The 19,408-nt window shown below is 41.5% G+C and overlaps 1 pseudogene; it reads left to right on the plus strand.

Moving 5' to 3' along the window:
• The first annotated feature begins 9,237 nt into the window (after positions 1–9,237).
• LOC131924945 (proliferating cell nuclear antigen-like) lies at positions 9,238–16,266 on the plus strand (annotated as a pseudogene).
• The last annotated feature ends 3,142 nt before the right edge of the window (positions 16,267–19,408 follow it).

Raw genomic sequence — 19,408 nt, forward strand, 5'->3', positions numbered from 1 at the left:
AACTCTTTCTTTCTGAGCTCTTTAGCTCATGTTTATGGCTGCATGCACCTATCCAAACTAAGTGACCAGAACGCGGGGCCTCGGTTAGTCTTGTTCTTCCTATTGTTAAAGATAGTCCCTTCCTAGGTGTCATCACTGGCTCTTCAAATGTGAGGGGAAGGGAAGTAGTTGAAACAGAGCCTCATTCTGTAGCTCAAGTTGACCTCAAAGTTATGGTAATTCTCCTGCCTCAGCTTCCTGAGTACTGGGATTACACATGTATGCCACCACAGCAAAATACCATACCTTTTTAGTTATAAGAGAACATTATGAACAACTTTATGCCAACTAATTAGACAATTGCATGTTCAGGAAAAAAATTACAAAAAGCTCCTCAACAATAAATAGAATGAGTATGCCAATAGCAAGAAACTGAACTAATAATTGAATTATTCCAACAAAGCTCGGGCTTCATTAGGAATTTTCTAGAACTATATAAGGAAGAAATAGTAGCAATGCCACATGGGCTCTTTAGAAAGTGGGGCTTCCCAACTCCTTCTATTGGTGTGTGGTTCCACTGGAGCACAGAGCTCTGGCCAAGGAGGCAAGTCCACTGTTTCCTGGGGTGGTCTAGTGCAGTGGTTAGTAGCCAATGGGCATGGAAGCTCTCTTCAGAATAATAACACATTAAGATCATGGTGGCAGCACCTCAGCTGGGTGACTCTACCAAAAAGGAAGAAACCTGTACACTTCCAATGAGTGATACTTTAATACTGAAGTGCTTTAAAAAAAAAAAAAATCTCCCATTTACCAAGTTCTATAGTTTTTCTCTGACTTTATCATGTCATGACCGCTTAATTTTGAAATGAAAAACTTAGAAGAATTGTGGATCTGATCCTCAAAATGTTTGTCTTACACAAGCCATTTCATCTCTTTGAGCGTGTTTGTTCATTTGTAAAATGTAGACAGTGATGTCGATTAGTTCAGCTCTTTCACGCAGCTGGGGTTTTCAATTCTAATCCAAACCAACGTGGCCCTCCTCTTCTCTGGTCCCTAGGTCTATTGAGTCTGCTGTCCTGTATATCAGGTCTCGTGTACAGTGGGACCAGATCTGTTCAGTCTGGTTTGGTCTGGGTGTTGCTCCGCCTGTGGCCAGCCTTCTCTCCAACGTCTTAGCAACTTGAACAGGTACTGGTGAATGAGAACGTGATTGGCTGTGACTGAGCTTAACCGCCCCTATCCCCCTTCTGTTATAAGCTCCTGACTCGGAATGTCATTTCAAGAACTGGAATCTACCTTCTTCAAAACCTCCCTGACACCCCCACCCAAAGAGGCAGTGAGTGTCCCTGGAAGGGGAGACCACGGGGGAGAGCAAAGGGAAAAATCTGAAAAAAGAAGTAAGTTCTTGTTTGTCACACAAACTCTGAGAGGAAGTGTCTAGCTCATCCAGCTCCTGTCACGTGTTCCTAGCTGCTCACCATCAGGTACCTGTCCTGTTCTCTTCTCTGGTGAGAGGAGACTCAACACCCCAACCCACGCCCACTGGATCAGATGTGTGTCCTTAGTTCACTGATGTCGATCCTCCCAATCTACCTAGGAATTCTGGTGACTAAAGACAGACACAGTCTTGCTAAGGAGGCAGACATGGTATGTAGAACTTCAGGCATCGTATACAAACAGCAGCTTTGTGGAGTAAGTGGCCTCTACAGTCACCCACCCCTGAGCCACCTCCTACACTCCCATTCCCCTCCCGGTGGTGCCTCCAGGCCACAGCTGACAGAGACACACCAGGAGAAAGGAGTACGACACTTGACTTAGAGGACATATCTTGCACACTGAGGGTTTGACCGTCAGCAGCTACCGAAGTTCCCACGTGTGCCAGGCAGCACCCGGCCTCGAGTGGACAAGAAATAATGCAGACCCACATTTTCAAGTGGTGCTTATCTGTGCTGACCAAGTCAGCACAAATAAGATCGAGCCAAGTCTTAAGTGACCTCTTGAATCAGATCTGAAAACAGCCAGTGCTGCATAAGCAACAGCCTTTGGAGGGAAGGGAAAAACACCGGGAGACCAGCTCCAACATAAAACAGGACCTCAACTAAGACATCAAGAGAATCCACTCACTCTCTGACTAGTTGGACTAGCGGGTTCAGAAATACAACAATTTGTACTCATTGTCTCCAATTCCATGTTGTAACAAGGCGAATCCATGGAGTGTCTGTCCACCCTCTGTGCCTCCACACAACTTCTCCAGAGTTGACACCTCAAAGTGTGGGCCTACAGAAGTCTGTGAACAAGAGTTAGCCAGATCCACTTCTCTTCATTCGTCTGTCTCTATTTTGTAATATGTATAATGTTCACATATTTGAAATAAAAAGAACCTCCAAAAGTAGTAAGAAAATTCTATTCACTAAATCATCCCCAAGCTGTAGTGTCTGTGTGTGTCTTTCTCTCTCTTGTGTGTATGTGCTCCTGCACATCATGTACTCCTGCACTCATGCACAAGTGTGTAAAATTTGGCTGGCCTAAATTCACTGTAGTAGTTTGAATGAGATGTGCCCCATAGTCTCAGGCATTTAAACACTTGTCCCCATTTGATGACTCTGTTTGAGGAAACCTTTCCTCCCTGAAGGACCAGTGACAGTTAACGATGTCTGGGGTACACAGTACCACTTTCTTCAGTAGTACAGCAACTGGTAAGGTGCCCCATACTTCATTAAGTGACCTTTCTCCCATATTCAAGGGAAAAACTATATTGTGAAATATTAGTTTAAGATGTGTTACATTTGTTTATGCTGTAGAATATTTCTTTAATGGTGCAAAGATGTTTTGCATTCTTTTATGTTGCATTTGTTTAACTCTGTGAAGCTGTGTTACTATGCCTGTCTAAAACACCTGATTGGTCTAATAAAGAGCTGAATGGCCAATAGCAAGGCAGGAGAAAGGATAACTGGGGCTGGCAGGCAGAGAGAATAAACAATAGGAGAAATCTAGGCTAGAGGAGTAAGAAAAAGAGGAGAGGAGAATGCCAGGGACCAGCCACCTAGCCACACAACCAGACATGGAATAGGAAGGAAATAAAGGATATACAGAAATAGAAAAAGGTAGAAGCCCAGAGGCAAAAGGTAGGTGGAATGATTTAAGTTAAGAAAAGATGGCTAGCAATAGCCAAGCTAAGGCCAGGCATTCATAAGTAAGAGTAAGTCTCCTCCATGTGTTTACTTGGGAACTGGGTGGCGGGCCCCTTAAGAGTTATAAAAAAAAAAATAAAAAAAAACTAAACTCTAACTAAATTCGGTGGGTCACACACAATAAGAGGCATGAAAATATGAGGGGGGCTTGGTGAAAAGAAGAAAGGTTTCATTGAGATGAGAGAAGGAAGGGAGATGAGGGGATTAGTGGGTGAAAATTACTAAGATGTATGAAACTTTCAAAGAGTATAAAGTAAGTATGAAATAGACAAATCAAAAACATTGATTATACAGATACCTCTGTTGAATGCTGACTTGATCCCGTCAGGTATACACATCCACAGGTAAAATAGATGAATCATATGATGCTTTTGTTTTTAGTTTCCCAGGAAACCTCCAGACTGGTTTTCATAGAGCCTGATAAAGTTGCATACTCACCAAAAATATCCATTCGTCACCAACTGCCCTCCATCCTCACCGGCATTTTTATTTGTTTTTATGGCTGAAAGCCATGCGGCTGTAGTGAGATAGGATCTCAATGTAGCTTTGATGTGTTTTTCTCTGGTGACTAAATAGAGTAAACATTTTTATGTATTTTCTAGCTTTTTGTGCATCCCTTAAATGGTGTCTGTTCAGTTCATTTGTCCATGTAATGACTGGGTGATTAGATGATTTTTTTTGAACGTTTGCTGTTGGGAGTTCCTTTATTCACATTTACTTATTTATTATTATGTGTATGTGTCTGTGTATACACACATATGACTGTACATGCCACAGCACATGTGTGGAGAGCAGAAAACAACTCTGGGAGCTGGTCCTCTTATTTTAACATAGTTATTAATGGACAGGGCTGCCAGGGTTGACAGGAGGGCACTTTACCCTGGCCATCTCACTGGCTCTGGGGTTCCTTATCTATTTTAGATATTAATCTCTTCTTGGATGAATAGCTGGCAAAGATGTTCTCCCATTTCTCAGTCTGTCTTGTCAATATATTAATTGTCACTTTTGATCTGCACAAACTGTTTAATTTCATGTGACCCTATTTGTCAAGACCTGCTGTTATTTCTTGAGCTACTGGAGTTCTTTTCAGAAGGTCATTGCCTAGACCTGTATCTTGAAGTATTTCTCTTAGATTTCCCTTGGGTGTTGTCAGTTTCTGGTCTTACATTGATGCCTTTGCTCATTTGGAATTGATCAAATTTTGTCTAGGATAAAGGGTAGAATTCACATTTTAGTCTTTTACATGTGGATATCTAGTTTATGCAGCACAATTCCTATTACTATATATTATTAATTCTTTAAGTGTAGCTGAAAGTTTTCCTGTGTCCTGCCCTATCCACAGCCACTCAGACCCGAATAAACACACACAAGCTTATATTATTTTTAAACTATGGCCACAGCAGGCTTCTTGCTAGCTAGCTCTTATATCTTAAATTCACCCATTTCTATAAATCTGTACTTTGCCATGTGGCTTGTGGCTTACCAGTATCTTTACATCTTGCTTCTCATGGCAGCAGCTGGCCGCGTCTCCTCTGCCTCTCCCTTCTCTTCCTGTCTATCTGTTTGGATTTCGTGCCTGCCTCTAAGCTGCCTTGCCATAGGCCAAATGGCTTTACTTATCAACTAATCAGAGCCACACATTTTCACAGCATACCAAAAGACATTCCCCCATCATTTAAGAATTTCATACACGTATACAATGTACATTGATCATATTCACCCTCTCTCATCCCTCTCACCCCACCCAGAGCCACTTCCCATCTTCCCACTCCCTGCTATATATCCTGCCCTCCTTTTAAACAAAGTTGTATTAGTTCTTTGAATGTTTTGTACAATGTGTTTTTATTGTAACCACTTCTCTTGCCCAAACCTTCCCAGATCGCCCCCTCCCTAACTCACCCAACTCTGTGTTTGCTTGTTTGTTTTTATAAACCCATTAAGATCAATTTGTGCTGCCTAAATATTCTCGGTTGCCTAGCCTTTCACTAACGTGGTCGACTTTCAGGGGCTAAACTCTTACAGAACACTGTTCCCCACTCTCCCAGCAGTTAATGCTCCATGACAAAAGACAAGATGTTATGCCCGACTCCCACCTCCATATTCTGGCTTGGACTTACACAGGTCTTGTGTGCACTGTTACAACTACTGTGAGTTCATAAGAGCAGCTGCCCTGCTGTGTCCAGAAGACATTGTTTTCTTGTGGCCATCCACTGCCTCTGGCTCTTACACTCCTTCTGTCCCTCTTCCGTAATGATCTCTGAGCCTTGGGAGGGGGGATGCAGTACATATTCCACTCTGAGCTGAGCATTCTGCGGTCTCTTACTCTCTGTACCTTGGCCAGTTGTGTGTGCCTGTGCTCATCTCCATCTCCTGAAATTGGAAGCTTCTCAGATGAAAGCTGAGAGATGCGCTCATTTATGGGTATAATAATAAGTCATTAGAAGTCAGTTTAATCCTATGTCCAGCTGGCTGTGTCAATAGATGCCCTTAACCCCAGTACTCAGAAGGCTGAGGCAGGCAAATCTCTGAGTTCAAGGCCAGCCTGGTCTACAGAGCAAATTCTAGCACAGCCAGGGCTACATAGAGAAACCCTGTCTTGAAAAACCAAAATAACAACAACAAAAAAACTATGTCCATTTAGCAGAATAATAGTAGTAGGTTCTCCTTTAGAACCTATAAGCTGTCTAGCCTTAGATTCCTAGGTCAAAAATGGTGCCAGGAATGGGATTCTCTCCAAAAGTTGACACTAAGACCCTATTGCTGAAGATTTCACACTCTAATTATAGAACACAGAGAAACCAAGATATTGACCTGGGACCTTCATCCCTACTGGCTAGCTTTCAGAGTGCTGAAAGGTGATACGTGTGCTACCATAGGAGAAAAGTAATCATCAGTCATACCCAGCTGAGAATTCCATAAGCTGCCGTAATGACTGGCTTGTCAAGACATTCCAGCTGGGGCAATAGTGGTATGAACGTCACGACAGTAACCAACTACATTCTAATTGGATTTGAATTCTGATCTACAAGATGAAACGCAGCACAGACTCTTTTGTTATCTGTGATTTCTCTACTCTGTCATTGGTACTTTTTTTTTTGAAGGATTAGCTAGCTCTAGTCATGTAAACTTGTTCCTAGAGCCTGTACTTTAGTTTACTGCTTGATGTGTCAATTTTCATGCCAGTACCATGCTGTAAAAAGGCTACTTTTTAAAATCCCCCACTAGTTCAACTGAATTCATTTTCTCTTCACAAGTGCATGTGTGTATGTGGTGTGTGAGTGTGTGTGTGTGTGTGTGTGTGTGTGTCTGTCTGTCTGTCTGTCTGTCTGTTTCTGGTGACTGAATCCAGGACTATACATGTCAGACGAGAGTTCTACCAGCAAGTTATAGTCTCACTGAAAACACTGAGAGCAAAAGAACCTAACAAAAATGACAGATGAATTTTCTGTTTCTCTTTTACAGAACCAAGAAAGCCAAGTTCTACATCCAACCACTATAATACAGCTTCAACTCTCCAAAGAAGACTATCCCATAACCTGCTTCAGCTTCTTTGGTCAATATATCTCACTAAATCGTTTTTGTGCATGTCTAGTTCGTATCTCTCCAGCTTTCTTACTTCCTTCTTTTGAACCTTCAAGACCCAACTCCTGATATATTCAAACTGTGTCCTTTCACTGTATACTTAAAATTTGAAAATAATAAATAGTAAAAATTCTCAATTACAGCAGTATCATACATGAGTTTATTTATGTAACACTCACATATGCACATGTATGTGCATGTGTGACGTGACATACATATACTTCTTATTACTAACTATTTATAGCCTTGTTATTTTGAGGGAAATCTCAAGTTCTTATTTCAAAAATTAATTTTAGTAGTGTCCTGATTCTTTATATGTAAGAAGAAGAACTACACTTTATTCTCCACAAATTTTGACATTTTTCTCCCAACCGAGAATTCTCCATTCCATTTTTTCAAGTAACAGTTGTAAAGACATGCCCTGTTTCTAAGAACATAGAATAGTCTGGCTTTAGAAAGTTGAAAAAACTAATTTTTTAATCATTAGCTGGTCTCATCATTTTCATCTAGGGTTCCTAGCTTCTTTGATTTTATTCCATACTTCCCCCAAAGGTTTCTCCATTAATATTAACAGCTTTTGGAATCTCATTACTCTGATTTATGCCTTTTCAATTTATTTAAGGTTGTGTCAATATTAAATTATCTGTCCCTTGTGAGCAACTTCAATAATGTTTAGATGCAAAATACTCTTAAGCATTACCTAGCAGGCAAAAATCCATGTTATTACTTATAATGCCATCCTCCCTCACAGAATCAACTAATAATTAATGAGGGTTATATTAAAGAATTCAGAGACAACCTGAAGTACTATGGTAAAAATATTGTAAGTTATACAGAAACTTTTACTTAATTTCAAATGTTCTTGTGTAAAAGAGAGTGGGGAATAAAAAAGGCAGATTCTAGTGTTTGAAACTGTTTCCTGGGCATCTAGAAGTTGTGAATAAAATTAAATCGGTCTTCAGATTGAAACTTCCATTTTAGGAGATTTCAAGATACATGGAGAGTATACAACCCAGTGGTGGGCAATCGAGATGGCTCAGCAGGTAAAGGGCACTTGCTGCCAAACCTGTTGACCAGAGTTCAAGACCCACAGAGTGGAAAGAGAGAACTGGTTCCTGAAAGTTGTCCTCTGACATCCACCCTAACAATAACCACCCCCCAACACACACACACACACACACACACACACACACACACACACACACCTCGCAATAAACAAATACATGTAAATTTTAATTAAAAAACAGTATATTTATACATTATCAATAGACACATAGATATTTAAATTAAAAATGCAAAACCACTTTTCTCCCTGCAAAGGATGAAATATTTGGGGCTAAGGAGATGGCTTGGTTGAAAAAGTGCCTATCAAACAAGTATGAGGGTCTCAGTTCAAATCCTCAGCTTTCATGTAAAAGCCAGCCATGGTGACATGCCTCTACAATCCTGAGCAGAGGTGGGGAGCAGAGACAGACAGACGCCCAGAGCTTGCTGCACAACCACTCACATCAACTGGTAAGCTCTGGGTTCAAGGAGAGCCCTGTCTCAAGGTGGAGAGCCAGAGAAGAAGACATCTAGCTTCCACATGCATGAGAGTAGGTGCGTGTGCACTCACGAGCACACACACACACACACACACACACACCACACACCACACACCACACACACCACACACACACATACCACACACGCCACACACACATATAGCACACACACACATACACACACAGACATACACACACACCACACACACAAGCACAAACACACACACACACACACACACACACACACACACACACACATGCACTGGGAGGGGGTGTTGCTAGACAGACCTGGTAGCACATGCCTGTATCTCAGTATCCAAGAGGAAGATGCAAGGAGGATTGCTGTAAGTGTGAGGCTAGCCTGGTCTACCTAGCAAGTCCCAGGTAGGACAAAACTATGCAACAATATTACCTTTCCCTCCCCCCCCCCCCGCAAATAAAAGAAATAAGGAAACAAGTAGCTAAAATAAAAATGCTGTCACCATGAAATGCTTCATACATAATAACTCCATCACTCCGCCATGCTGGTAGAAGTATGAATGGAAAGACATCTTGCTGGTTTTCTAGACAAATGACCCAGGGACTGCACACTTAGCTGTTTCCATCATAGAGAAGTAGTAACAAAAATGCTACTGTTTATAGAAGTTTGTTTATGACAAAGAGAAAGGAAGAAAAGTAGTAGAAGCAGACATCCTAACATGGGGGGATGATCACGAGACTGCAGTGCAGTCACGCCTTGGCACACCAGTCAGGAATCAAAGGGAACAGACTGTGGACACAACCCTGGATGAAATCGTTTAAAAATTATCACCAATAGGAAACCCAGTTCCAGAATGTTACATACACCCTGAGCAATTACGTTTATGTGACAGTTTTGAAAATATAAAATTGCAGAAACAGAGAGCAAATGAATGGTTGCCAGGCATTAGGGAGGGGCGGAAATGAATGGCGGTAAGTCTGGCTGTAAAAAGACAAAGGAGGAAGGAGCCTCGCCGTGGTGGAAATTGAGCATCTTGAATCTACAAATGTCAGTGTTTGGATTGAGACATTTTACGAGAGTTTTGCAAAACGTCTCCCTTTGGAGAAACTGGATGAGTAATGCATGGAAAGCTCTGGAGAGAGGCCTCAGTAATTAAGATTTTGAACTGTTCCCAGCATCCACACATGGCAGCTCCCAAAAAAGAAAAAAGAAAAAAGATTTTGAACTTCCAAAAGACCAAAGTTCTGTTCCCAGTGCCCACATAAGACATCCCACAATTGCCTGTAACTCTAGCACCACAAGATCTGATGCCCTCTTCTGGACTCCTCAGGCACTGCACCCAGAAACACAAACCCACACACAAATGCACATAATTTTATAAAAAAAAAAAAAAACTTTTATAAAAAGAAGAAAATACCTATTTTATCCCTTACAACACTATGCTAACCTACAATTATCTCAAAATAAAAACGAAGTCTAGGGGCTGAAGAGATAGCTCAACCATTAAGATCACTTGTTATTGCAAAGGACGCATTCCCAGTACTCACATGGTGGCTCACAAACAGCCATAATTCCAATTCCAGGGGATCAATGCCCTGTTCTAACTTCCAAGGGCACCAAGCATGCACATGGTACACAGACACACATTCAAGCAAAACACAGCTTATAAATAAAATAAGTAATTCTAAAAATACAAATAAATACATAAAAATTAAATTGAATTCATTTCAGAGCTGGGTATGATGGCACATACTTGTAATTCCAGTATTTGGGAGATCGAGGCAAGTTCAGGACCAGCCTGGGCTACAGAGCACAACTCTGTTTCAAGTATAAAATAAAATATACATTTCAAATACTCATAAGTCAATGTCTAGCTCACTAAATACATAGCAGATTTTCAAACAAAACCAAGGTTGCTGATCATACAAGGGACTGAGCCCCAGAACTACAAAACAATTAAAATAAGGAAAAGTCTACAGAGATGGACAGTGATGTGATACTAAATAGTATTTTATTTATAGAATTTTATCAAATTTCTAGAATGTTTGTTTTATTTTATTACATCTATTTTTACTAAGTAATACCAAAAAAATGACCCAATATGAAATTAAAATGTCAACAGGATTAATTTTTAAAATTCTCCTTTTCTGTATTTGTTTTGAGGTGGTGTTGTTGTGGTGGTTGTGGTTGTTGTTGTTTTTAAAACACAATCTCATGTGATCTGGGCTGACCTCAAACCCAATATGTACCTGACACTGGCCTTGAACTCCCTCGTCTCATCTCACTAATGCTGGGGTTACAGGTGTGTGCCACCATGGCCAGTTTAAAAAGCTATCACTTACAGTCTCTCTCCTTCCCTCCCTCCCTACCTCCCTCCTTCCCTTACTCTGGTTGCTTTTGAAAAAGAACCACTGTTCTTCATCTTCTCTGAGGCAAACACATACTTACAATTTTAAACCGAGAAAGAAGGTGTTGAGAAAGAATAATGGATTAAGACTTAAAACAAAGGGAAATGAAGATGTGAAATGAGAAAACACTTCAGTGGAGAAAGAAAGGGGCACAGAAGAAGGGAAAACATTACTTAAAGCTGTTTGGTACCACAAGGGTCACCCAGCAGCTTGGCCTATACACATGATGCCCCTACAAGGGAGACCTAAGGATTACCAAGTTGGTGCCTGCTGTGGGTCATTCACCTGAGAAGAAACAAAGAGCACAGACATAAAATGAAAGGAAGGGCCAAGACCTCCACTGCACTGATCCTGTGGGATACTGTGTAAATACTTGAAATTGAATATTAAAAATATCATAAGAAACCTCAAAAAGGGAAAGGATGAGTCAGTAAAGTATTATTTCCTGCTACAGTTTGCTATACACCCATACCCAAAGAACACCTAAACAAACAGACATGTGCTGCGCACCCCTCTGCATCGATCTATCATCTGAACATCACCCCGGTGATTATCACTCACCAACTTCATCTCCCCTCTGCAGGCACTTCCTTTCTCAGACACTTTTGGCTTCATGCTTCCTCCAACTCGGATTGTCTGAGGCGAAGAGCACTTTCCAGGGATGACCTTTGCCTCCAACACAGCACAAGAATGACTGCACAGTAAGTTTGCAGGGGAAATAAATCTTTCTTGGCTCTTGACCTGCCGTCCAGCCTCCTTGTGAATCCCAAGTCAGTAACATGTGCTTTTCTCCCTTATGCTGTGTATTAATAAACACAAGCCATGCACGTCAATCAATGAGGTAGGGGAGAAGAAAGTACACCCCAAATCTTTTTTATCTGCACAGAAAGTGTACAATAACCTACGTTCATCATTTGCTGTGCTCAAAGGAGCTATGTGTCCACAGAGAGTACTTGAAGCCTTTCTTGTCATGAACAGGTGGCTTATTTTCAGGATCTCCCTGATTATTTTCAACACAAACATCAACAGGAGAGTAAGGGAAGTTGATCCCACAAGCTTCTAAAACAGATGTCAATTATATTGAAGTGTTCCATCAGGGGCACTAACTTTGTTATTGACTCCGTAATGGCAACAGCCAGCTGCTGTAATTAGCCATCGATCTGAGCAGTATGTAGATTTGTAGTCTGATGAGAAGAACCTGGATTCCATTCATAAGATGTCTATACAGTACTCATCTGGACTGTTCACGGTGCCATGTGCTGGGGGAGGGGGAATGTTTTTCAAAGGCAAATGATATTCATAGCCTGGGAGGTAGAAAGAGAAAGATCACAAATCTGAGGCTATCCTGGGCTATATAACCAGATGCTATCTCAAGCAAACAAAATTGTGTGTGTGTGTGTGTGTGTGTGTGTGTGTGTGTGTGTCCTGCACCAAAACTGTCCTGATGCAGTACCATGTCCTTGCATCTCCAGAAATATGAGCTAAAGAAGCCTCTTTTCTTTATAAAACTAGCCTGCCTTGGGTATTTCTTTACAGTAACACAAAGCCCTACCTAATAAAGACTCTATGCCTGGCACTCATTTCATGATTTTTTTAAAATGAGATGGTTAAATATTGAGCCCAAACTAAATACTAGAAAGCTATTGAAAAGTGAAGAGATCCCATATAGAAAACATCTCATACATTTAGAGAAGACTTTTTAATTTATGCATGTCTTTACTGCTTATGTTTTTGAGGCAGGGTCTCATTCTGTAGTTGTGGTCATCCTGGAGCTCACTAAGTAGACCAGGCTGAGCTCAAACTCACAGAAATATGCCTGCCTCTACCTCCTAAGTGCTGGGATTAAAGGCATGCATCATCATACACAGCCATATATATTTTTATTAATTAAATTTTTCATTGACAACTTTGTACACACTTATTCTCAGTTTAACCAGGATCATCTCCCTGCCCATGGCTTTGGAACCATTCACTGGAGCCTGGTGGGCTCCCCAGGGGATACACAACTGAAGACAGTGACTCTCATACCCCAGCATGCATTGAGAGGCAACAGTTCTTTAGTGAGCGATAGGACCCTATGTCCCTCCCCTACCTATGCCTGCTAATTGGCAGGTCCAGTCTTGTTCAGGGACAGTGCAGGCAATCACAGCTACTATGGGTTCATAAACAGCAAAGATAATGTCATGCCTAGAGGATAGCATTTCATGGTTATGGACTTTCAATACTAGAAATTGTTGGTTGTAGGCATCATTTTCCTGTCCCAGTAGTTGTTTCCCAAATAACCAACACAGAGGCTTATATTAATTGTAAATGCTTGGCCAATAGCTCAGGCTTGTTACTAGCTAACTCTTACACTTAAATTAACCCATTTTTTTAATCTACACTTTGCCACATGACTTGGTACCATTTCTCAAAACCACATGCCCATTTTGCTTCTTTGCATCTCCTGGTGACTCTCCTGACTCTGCCCTTCTTCATCCCTGCATCCTTAATTTGGTCGCCCTGCCTATACTTCCTGCCTGGCTACTGGCCATCAGCATTTTATTAAACCAATTCAAGTGACAAATCTTTACAGTGTACAAAAGAATTATCCTACAGCATTTCCCCTTTATGGCTAAATAAAAAAGGAAAGTTTTAACCTTAACATAGTAAAATTATATATAACAATAACAGTTATCAAGTAAGAACTACAGTTGCAATACCCAGTCCATTTGTATTTAGAAAAAATACTCTTGTCTATCTTATCTTGGTGAGTCTAAAGTTTAACATCTAATTTACCTTATTATCATAACTAAGGAAAACTATAACTATCTAGTTTTCAACTCTATCAAAGACCCCAGAAGCTTGAAGTGTTACTTAATGACAGGGACATCAGGCTGCCTGGACAGTCACCCCAGGTGACTTAAATTTTGAAGTCAAGATATTTTTAAAATATATAGGTTGGTTGAATCTAGCAATTTTCAAAATCTAGTGTCTTAGTAGCCAAAAAATTCAAAAACAATACAATAACATACAGGATCCAGACTCTCTGAGTATTTCCCATCTTTATATGACTTTTTTCTTTTATATTACTTTACTCCCTTTTTAAGGACTTTATTTTACTATTTTAAAACTATGTTTTTCTTTTTTATGACTGTATTCCCTTTTTCTTTTCTCCCCCAAGCCTTTGCACATTTTTTTGTTTTGTTTTGTTTTTTCGAGACAGGGTTTCTCTGTGTAGCTTTGCACCTTTCCTGGAACTCATTTTGTAGACCAGGCTGGCCTCGAACTCACAGAGATCCACCTGCCCCTACCTTTGCACATTTTTAAACACACTGTAACTCACTTAGGAGGGTTTTTCTGTCTGAATCTGTCTTTACTGTGTATTTGTAATAATTTTCTGACTACATAAGCTTTTAAACGGCTAAGCAGTGTGGCCTCTGCTTTGGTGGCTGGCTCTGCCCTGCTTTGTTCCTTGAGAACCTAGCTTCGTGGTGGAGGTACCTGTGGGAGCCACATTCATCACCCCAACTCTGGGGAGTTTTTGGGTCCACGCTGCCAGCAAGTAGTGTGCTATCTGCTGCCAATAAACCCCATTTAAGTGTTTGGTAGCAGGACCTCTTAAAAGAGCCATGCAGTTTTGCTACTAATGCTGAGTCAGGAAGCCGACTCTTAAAGAAGCTGTGCCTCTGCTTGCCAATAGCAAACAGAGCCTACTCAAGAAAAAGCAGTTACCAAGAAGTCAAGCTTGACTCCATTTTTGTGCATTTAGAATCCTTTTTTAAGCTTTTTCAGGCTTTATGTGGATGTACATGGCCCTGGACATTGGGCGCTATTTGTAGGCAATGTTTCCCTGTCCTGGCAGCCATTTCCCAAATAACTGACACAGAGGCTTATATTAATTGTAAATGTTGGCCAATAGCTCAGGCTTGTTATTAGCTAGCTCTTACACTTGGATTAAACCATGTTTCTTATCTACACTTTGCCATTTGGCTGGGTACCTTTTCTCAGTATCTCTGCATTTTCTCTGCATCTCCTTACAACTTTCCTGACTCCACCCTTCTTCATTCCAGCATTCTTAGTTTTGTTTCCCCACCTATACTTCCTGCCTGGCCAATCAGCATTTTATTAAACCAATTCAAGTGACAAATCTTTACAGTGTACAAGAGGATTATTCCATAGCAGTTGGTCACTACTTGTGTTTCCGTAAACAATTATACACTGCTCAGTAGATGCTGCTACTCCTCTGTCCTGTATAGCCACAGCACATAGCTCTGAAAGGAAATTCCCTATGATCATGTGTGGAAGGAAAAAGTTTTATTTAGCTCATGATTCAAGAGATTCAAAGCACAAGCAAATGACAGGGCCCAGTATTTGTGGCTCACTGCCTCTTCCATGGATGGCAACGACAGAGGCTTTTGCAGGGACAGAGAGCAGAGGGGCCAGGCCTGCTCATTTACAATTCCCCACATGAACTCAAAGGCTCACACCAGAATGTCTCACGTGCCCAGCGATCTCAGGATTGCATCCCATAAGTTGCATACCTTTAAAGGCCTACCACCTATCCATACAGGGAAGAGCACAGACCTGGGGCCCAGCAGTGTTGAACAGTTGCTGCCAGCTCACTCCTGCCTGCTCTGGGTCCTCAGCACTTCGTTCACACCACAACCCAGGAGCCCTAAGTGGCCAGGCCTCACCCCTGTCACCATCTCCAGTTCTTCCTCTTGCCTCTGCCACCGTGTTTGAGCTGCGCCTGGTCCAGGGCTCCATGCTAAAGAAGGTGTTGGAGGTTCTCAGGGACCTCATCAATGAGGCTGGCTGAGACATCAGCTCTGGCAGCTTGAACCTGCAGATCATGGAGCGGCAGCATATCTCCTTGGTGCAGTTCACCTTGCATGCCAAGGGCTTCCACGTGTGCCACTGCAATGGCAGCCTGGCCATGAGCATGAACTTTATCCGCATGTGCAGGTAATGACATCATTGCGGTAAAGGCTGACGATAATGCAGAAATCTTGCACTAGTATTTGAAGCAGCAAATTAAGAGAAAGTTTTAGGTTATGAAATGAAGTTAATGGGTTTGTGTGGCCAGCACCTTGGAGTCCCAGAAGAATGCAGGTAGCTGTATGTTACATATGCCTTCTGGTGAATCTGCACATATATGCCCAAACCTTAGCCACGTTGGAGATGTTGTAACATCCTATGCGAAAGATAGAGAGAGGTTTTCTGCCATCAGAGAGCTTGGGAATGAAATCATTAAGTCCTCAACAAATAATGTTGATGAAGAGGAGGAAGCTGTTAACCATAGCGATGAATGAGCCAGTTCAGCTAACTTTTGAGCTGAGGTGTCTGAAAAACACTTTCCAGAAAAACCACTCCACTGTCTCCTATGGTTAACACTCAGGATGTCTGCAAATGTACCCCTTGTTGCAGCATATAAAATTGCTGCCATAGAACATTTTTTATTGGAATTACTTATTCTTTTTTGTTGAAAATAGTTTTTTTCATACAATATATTCTGAGTATGGTTGCCAAAATACTATTGGGTTCCCAAGCTCAAAGGTGGAGAAGGATCTTGGGCATTGATAGAATCTGAGGAAACTTAACCTTTGAGGGCTGCTTTTGAGATGACAGAATGTTCTGGTCTTTTCCGTTACCAGGTTTGTCCCTGAGTGAGTACATAGACATCTTTCTACAAATTACCTGGTTTTTTCTCTCCATGCTCCACAATTTGTTTAAAGATAAACTCCAAAGTAAAAACTGGTCTTGTTAACATAAATATCTATGCCTTAGAAATATTGGTGATTTTTTTGGTAACAAATGGGTTTTGGTGCTAAATGAAGTTTTAAGAAATGTTTTTCAATTTAAATAAAGTCAATGGAATTTTGAAAGTCAAAAAAATAAAAAAAAAAGAAATACAAAACTTTTAAAGGTCTACCACTTCTCAGTAATTACCCTGAAGACAATTCCTAATACATGAACTTTGGGGACAACACAGACCACAACCAAATCATGCACTTCAAAATATTTACAAAATGATGAGATAGTGCCTGGAGAAAGCCAAGGCCTGGTAAAACTTCCCAGACAGTGGATGAGACCCTTGGTGGGAACAGACCCAAAACCTTCACCTCTTTGGCACTGTGTGAATCACCCAAGCCAACTAGAGGAAATTCTTTTGTCATTTAGGAGCATCTGCTTTGATGGGCATCTCAGTTTTCTCTCCTAATCTCACCAATAGCTTCCTCTGCTGCTGATTCCAGAGTGGCTCCATCCTTTGATGTAACATGGCATCACACAGGCAGGCATCAGCAGGAAAGCCAGCAGGGTCCCAATTTCTGGGGTGCCTGTGTTCCCAAAATATAAGAAGGAAGGAAGGAGGAGGAGACGAGGAGGAAGAGGAGGGGCTAATCTCTGCTTTGTTCCACCTTATTTTCTTTAGCTTCTCATTTTCAGAACTTTTGATCCAGCTGCTCCTTGCCAATGCTACCTCTTTCTAATAAGCACACTCACTATCTCTCTTTTGAAAATTATTTTTGTTTTACATGTGAGTATTTGCCTATGTGTATGTATATACACTACATGCATGCAGAAGACCCCTAAGGCTGAAAGAGAACAACAGATCTCCTGGATCTGAAGTTGTGGATAGTTTTACTGCCATGTGGCTACTGGGAACAGAACCTGCAACAGTAACAAGTGCCCTTAACTTCTGAGCTATCTCTCCAGCCCCTCCCCTTCTGCCCACCCCCTGCCTCTTTTAAAATTATGAAGCTAGCACACACAGTGTGGACTTCATGGTGGCCACAACCCTTCTTACTCAACCAGGACATTAGCTCCTGTTTCTCTCTCTCTGACCATCAAGCTACATCATTATAAATGTTGCTAGGCAAGACCTGAGTGCCCTGAGGGTATTCTACACAGATTTTTTTTTTTAATTGACCCTCTAAAAACTATGCAGGAGGGGTAAGAATCCCCCAGAGAACTCCCTTCCTCTAACAGATTTTCCAGAAGGAATGCACAGCAGGACCCTTAATTTGATTTCCTCCCTTGGTTAAAAGTCTTCTTGTAAGAGACATGTTTCATTCTCTCTTTTCACTTTTTAAATGATGTTCACCCAAAATGAATGTCTACACCGTTTCAGAAACAAGGTAATGAGCAATGATATGTATATATCATTGTGTGTATGTATACACACACACATAATCTCCAGGAAGAAGAAATCCTCCCTCAGTTCAAACCAAATGGCTGTGTTGAGCACAAAGTACAGACTGCTCTGCTCGCAGCTGTAGGAACAGAACCAAAGGAATTTCAGGAGAGATAACATGGAGAATCTTGACAAAACAGGTTTGCACCTTTCTCTCCAGGGATATATGTTGATTGTTGTTTGTTTCTTACAGTTCCTCCAAAGCAACAACTGGGCACCAATACATCCATGTGGGCAGACCAACAGATTTGCAGAACTGAATACAAGCAAATAGAGCCTCAGGGTCTCAAGGTTGATCCCAGACTTTGCCTATTTTGTTTTCCTAAGCAAAACAGAAAATAATAGGGACGGGAGAGTGTTGAGATTTCAGGCTTACACTCCAGTACTTCTGGGTCTTTGCAGATGTAACCAAGTTAAAACAAGGTCACGGCGGACGAGGGTGAGCCCTATTCCAATGACCAGCATCCCATTCAGAGAAAAGACGCAGACAAAGGAACTTCACCAAGGTTGTGGGCAACCTCAGAGGCTGAAACAGACATAGGGCTGTTCCTCCTGGGTGACAGAGCACAGCCCTACTGATACCTTGACTTCAAACTTTGACCCCTTGAACCGTGAGGATCAGTTTTTGTGGCTTCAGCCATCCGGCTTGTGAGAATTATTAGGAGCCCTTCTCTTTAGTATATAGCTGGTGTTATTTACAAAGGTGTGCGCATCTTTGTGGGACTCCATAACACCCTCAAAACCTGATCAGTAAGCTAACATCTCCATCCTCTGTCCACCGTCACTAAGTAACATTCCTTTCAGATGCATGAGAAAATTACTTCACTCCAGATTCTTGGTTTATTTGGTTTGGGTGTTCTTTGAGTCAAAGTTTCACTCTATATCCCAGGCCAGCCTCAGACTCACCGAGTAGCCTACCCTGGCCTGGAACTCAAAGCAATTTTGCTTCTACCAGACAAGGGCCAGGATAAGAGGTGTGTGTCGGAACACCAGGCTAAGATTCAATTGAGGACTGGGTATCTACTGTATGTGTAAGAAGGGCTAGAGCTGTCTGCTGTTTGAATTTTCACCATTTGGAGGGCCTAACTCAAGACACGAAGAAGGAAGGGCCTAACAGTACCCATTCAAAGAAAAACCAGTGGCAAACAATTCCTCTTGTGTACTTATTTTCTCAACTCGGGTGTTATTATACACTGTGTCTAAAACACCTCAACAGGCAGATATTTTTTAAAATACATTTATTTTTATGTTATGTGTATAAATGTTTTGCCTAAATGCATGTGTGTGCACCATGCGCACGTCTGGTTCCCACAGAGGCTAGCAGAGAGTGTCTGATTCCCTGGAAGAAGAATTACAAATGGCTGAGAGCCACCATGTGGCTGCTGAAAACAGAACCCAGGACCTCTGTAAGAGCAGCAAGTGCTTTTAAGCACTGAGCCACCTCTGCAACCACTAGGCTGGATTCTTGGGATCCAGATTCTTAGATGATACCAGAAAACTTTTTCTAAGATGTTGTTCTAAAGCATTCTCTCGTTGTTCTAAAGCAT

The sequence above is a fragment of the Peromyscus eremicus genome, chromosome 15 (assembly GCF_949786415.1).
Source record: "Peromyscus eremicus chromosome 15, PerEre_H2_v1, whole genome shotgun sequence".
Taxonomy (NCBI): Eukaryota; Metazoa; Chordata; class Mammalia; order Rodentia; family Cricetidae; genus Peromyscus; species Peromyscus eremicus.